This window comes from Sardina pilchardus, chromosome 7 (assembly GCF_963854185.1).
Source record: "Sardina pilchardus chromosome 7, fSarPil1.1, whole genome shotgun sequence".
Classification (NCBI taxonomy): Eukaryota; Metazoa; Chordata; class Actinopteri; order Clupeiformes; family Clupeidae; genus Sardina; species Sardina pilchardus.
The window spans coordinates 27,946,554-27,951,553 of NC_085000.1; the positions used below are offsets into that span (position 1 = coordinate 27,946,554).

Consider the following 5,000-nt stretch of genomic DNA (forward strand, 5'->3'; position numbering starts at 1 on the left):
GGGAAGGTGGGGGGAGTGGGGGTGGAGCTGTCAGATGGTGGCAGCTTGTGTGTGTGTGTATGTGTGTGTGTGTGTGTGTTGTGTGTATGTTACGTGTGTGTTTTTTGAAGGTGCTCATTCTGCCCCATTTCCATCTGGTTCACGCTCTGCCATCACATGTGACACATGAAACACTGTCTTCATGTTTCATTCATGTCTCCCAGTCCTCCACGCCTGGTGCCACTCTTCCACGTCAACGGTTCCTCCCGCGCCCAAGTTTGTCTTGCTATATTCTCTCTTGTCTCTGTGCCTCTTCTCTCTCTCTTTCTCTCCCTCTCTTTCTCCCTCCTTCCCTTCCTCCCTTTCTCTCTCCTTCCTTTTTAAAAACCCTATTTCTTATCTGTTACAGTGCGTCAGTCTGTCTGTCTTTGTCCATGTGGCGTCTGCACACAGGGCCGTCTGCTGGACACGCCTGCTCGTTGCCAGCTGGGGAGAGTTCGACCCTTTGACCCTTTTCTTGGGGGGGACTCTGAGCAGCGTAAAGGGGGCCAGTCCTGTGGCTGACCCCTCCACACAAACCCCTTCTCTCTTGGAGTCTCTCCCAGATGGATGAATAAGGGCCAGTTTGGGTGTCTGCGTTCTCTGTCTGTCCTGTTCACCCTCCCTCTCTCTCACTCTGTCTGTCTCTCTGTCCGTCTTCCTGTCCTGTCCTGTCTCTCTGTCTCCGTGTCTCTTCTCCCACTCTCCCCTTCTTCTCCTCTCCTCTCTCTCTCTCTCTCTCTCTCTCTCTCTCTCTCTCTCTCTCTCTCTCTCTCTCTCTCTCTCTCTCTCTCTCTCTCTCTCTCCCTCTCTCTCTCTCTCTCTCTCTCTCTCTCTGTCTCTCTCTCTCTCTCTGTCTGTTGTCCATGTGAGTGTGTGTCTGCTGTGTATTGACGTGCCCATCTCTCTGCAGCCCTGTTGAGGGGGACAGAAAGCGTCCGTGAGGTTGGAGAGCTCCTCTTCTACCGGGTGCTGTGTTTGTCTGCATTTGTCCCCTCTTCCTCCTCCTCTTCCTCCCTCTTCCTCCCTCTTCTATTCCCTAAGCTTCCCCTCCCCATGAGTCTGTTGCATGTGCATGTGGCTGTACCCACACACACACACACACACACACACACACACACACTCACACACACACACACACAGAGTTATACACTCCCCCCACACTCGCCATCCTGTCGCTGATGTCACCTCGCCCCGTTGCCCACAGGAAGTTGAATCTAGCGCCAGGCCTGCTGAGCCGGGGCCTGGCCATCTCACACCCACCCACGCACGCTCACACACACACACACACACACACACACACACACACACACACATGCACGCACACAAGGGCACACACGGGCGCACACGCTGGCCACGGCGAGCAGCCATCAGGCAGGAGCAAGCGATCTTCAGTCGAGCCAGGGGGGGGATTTAGCCGCTCTAAGACTTTGAGTCGGCCTCCGCCACGGGGAACGGTCCAGCGCTACGTCCAGTTGCTATAGTTAGCAGAGCCGGGCAGGAATCTCGGCCCAGGCGGCTCGTGATGTCAGCCGGTGATTCAGGCCGGTGAGGTAATTGCGACGCTGGGTGCCGTGGCGACCAGCCGGTATGGCTTCGGAGAGCCCACTCATTAGCATTGTTCGTGCATCTTGTGTCGACGACAGGCATAAATTATCATTCCAAATGGCAGCGTTATGTGTGTATACGTGTTCGTTTCCCCCCCCCCCCCCCCCCTTGTTGCGTTATTTCATTATTTCCGACAAAGTAAATGGCTCGGTCCTTTCCCAACGTTGCCCGTGGCAAGATACAGTATGTTTATTTAATACATTTATTTACATTTGCATATTTTGCAAAAACAGCCAGCAAAACACCTCTCGGATTTAATTAAACATCAAAAGGTTCTGTGCACAGGCTCACCAGGGCTGTTTGTTTTAGTCCAGCGGGGGGAAGGATAAGGAGTGTGTGTGTGTGTGTGTGTGTGTGTGTGTGTGTGTGTGTGTGTGTGTGTGTGTGTGTGTGTGTGTGTGTGTGTGTGTGTGTGTGTGTGTGTGGGACTGTGTTTGTGTTATGTGTGTATTTGTGTTATATATATATTTGTGTGTTTGTGTGTGTGTGTGTCTGTGTGAGTGTGTGAGGGGGTGCGCAGTCAGTAGGGAACTCCCACGCTTTGGACACCTGCACTAAGTTTTGATGTTTAATTATGGAGCACCGTGTCTTCTCCATTCTCCCCCCCCTCCCCCACAGACCCCCCTCCCCTTCAGATGAGCTCTGTGGCGGGCACGGCACTCAGCTTCAGACAGAAGCAGAAACACTACCCAATTTCCAAAATGGAGTGTAATTTACAAAGAGACACGGGGAAAAAAATATAGTCATGAAATCGATTGTTAAACATTTACTGTAGCACAAGAATAATAAAAAAAAAAAACTATATTTTGAATGAAATGGTTGTGAGCGTAAAAATGTATAGTAGTTTAGCATTTGCTGAAACATAGTAGAAGTACTGCTCAATCAATGACCGTCACCTTAGCGCTCTATCAGCCAGGGTGGCAAGTACTTATTTGACTTGCCAGAGAACAGAGGTTATATGCTCAATACCAATTTGGAGCAATGGCCAGCTAGTCACTTAGCCCTGCCATTACAAAAAAGCACAAACATATCCGTGACCCGTCTGTGCAGGGAATCATGGCCAAGCACATTCATTAGTTTATGAATGATATCTCCCTCAGCCAGGGAGAGACATTCGGAGAAAGAATGGGGAGAGGAAAATAGAGAGAAAGAGAGAGAGAGAAAGAGAGAAAGAGAGAGATGGAGGGATAGATACCTAGATTCCAGAGTCAATTCAGGGTTTTGGTGCCTCAGACTCTTCTTTAAAAGCCGCTGTGATCCACTGGCGTGACAAAGCCCATTTCTGCCCCAGTGGGGAGCGCCTAAATGGACTCCTGGTCACGCAGAGATCGATAGAGCCTCCTAGACGAGGCGAGACGAGGAGAGACCAGGCGAGGCACACCGTCCAGCCCGGCCCGGCGTGGAGGTTTGATCTCGGCGGCGGGGGAGGGGGGAGGGTGAGGCCCCCGGAGGATGAGGGGGGGGGGGGGGGGGTGGATGCCGGCTCCTCTCCGCTCCACTCCGTGTGTCAACAAGCGGCGAGGCAGACGAAATGTTTTGAAAAATTTGCATCATGCGAGAGCGTTTCAAGGCAAAGTGGTGCGATATTGATGTACAGAGAATCTAAACTGACTGAGAGCGAGTGCAAGAGAGCGAAAGAGAGAGAGAAAAGCAAGAGAGAGAGAGAGAGAGAGAGAGAGAGAGAGAGAAAGAGAGAGATGGAGAGAGAAAGAGAGAGATGGAGAGAGACAAGAGAGACAGACAGTGTACGGGGTCTTAATGCATGAATTTCCCTCCATCTATTTCTTTAAAGCCTTAAAGGGGTGAGGCTCTCAGGTTGGTGCCTGTGTGTGTGTGTGTGTGTGTGTGGGTGTGTGTGTGTGTGTGTGTGTGTGTGTTTCCCCCTCCGTGCTTATTGACATCTGATCTGAGGACAGTGTTGTGTAGCGGCGCTAAGTGACTGCGCTTGTGTACACGAGTATAGGCCACTTGCGGCCTGTCACTCACTCTGATCCACTAAGCCAGCCGCCGCTTGTTTGATAGTGACTCCAGCCAGTGGAGGGGACTGACAGGATTTGAGATTTGGGCGAGAGGCAGATAATGCGGTGTCAGCTCCATCAACAGAGGAGTGTGTGTGTGTGTGTGTGTGTGTGTGTGTGTGTGTGTGTGTGTGTTGGGTGGGAGGGGGGGGGGGGGAGGGGGAGGGGAGGGGGGGGAGAGGAAAAATCCTCCCAGTGTGCATGGCTGTCAGGAGAGGTGCCCGTCTCGACACCGTATCGATCAAACGCTCACGTAAAGAAGGGCCCAGCGAAAGCTCTCGAAGGTCCAGCGAGGCAGGTGACAGGGGTCCCTCTGTGGATTGACAGCTTTGGCCATATCCTCTTGACTATGACCACCCCCCCCGTCCCCCCTGCCCCCGCCGTCCCCCCCGTCTCGTATACCCACCCCTCTGAGCACACCCCTAAGCATTATGCCCTTAATACCCCTTGCCAGCCCCCACACCCTGCCCCCCCCTCCCCCCCGGCCCCCTTTAATGTCACATGACCTCCTTAACTCTGCCCCAGGATTTATAATGTATCTGTCAGCGTGGGTTACGATGATAAGACACGGCGTGAGTTGGGGGGCGCCGGATGGATAAGGCACCGTGAGCTTGATAAAAGCTGTCCATGTGACACGTTCGAGTCCTCGCTCCGCTAAAGCCTCATGAATGTTTGAGTGTGAGGTGACACACTGGGGTGTGTGTGTGTGTGTATGGGGGAGGGCGGTGGGGGCAGGATGGCTGGGTGACAATGATAGATACTGACTTAGTATTCTGGTGCGACGGGTGTGCACGCACTGTACATTATCAGCAGTCAAAGGGCCTTGATTTTGGCCTATAGGTTCTCCCTAACAATCTAATGCACACTACAACCGTCATAGCTTGACGTAAATAGTTTTGATAACCCAAACATCGAAGGTTAGATGCGCCTCTCAGGGTTTCGTCTGTCGCGTAGATATTGCTCCAATTTTATGTACAGTGTGTGTGTGTGTGTGTGTGCAGGCACTTCCCCCAGGATGACTGACTCATATAGGTTAGATCAAAAGGGGAGGCCTTTGTCGCACAGCCTGAATACAGTAAGACAGAAAAAGGGGGGAAAAGGCAAAGCAGAAAGAGAGAAATATCCGCCGTGGGTGACAAGGCTCCCTGATTAATATGGATCATTAGCATGTTTACTTGATTAGCATCTCTGTGAGAGATGACACCGCGGTGATTACTCGCACACACATACAAAGAGGAAAACAACAACAACAACAAAAACACAATATGAAGTTAAGCACCCATTGAACTTTTCAGAGCCGCGAGAGATATGTAGTAACTAATGAGGCAGATTACACCAAGGCTGCCTTCTATTTAG

At 51.8% G+C, this 5,000-nt stretch overlaps 1 protein-coding gene across 1 annotated transcript in view; it reads left to right on the top strand.

Annotated features, from left to right (window-relative positions):
* The window catches only part of agrn (agrin), a 211,312-nt gene that overhangs the window by 131,176 nt on the left and 75,136 nt on the right, over window positions 1–5,000 (top strand). The window lies entirely within an intron of this gene.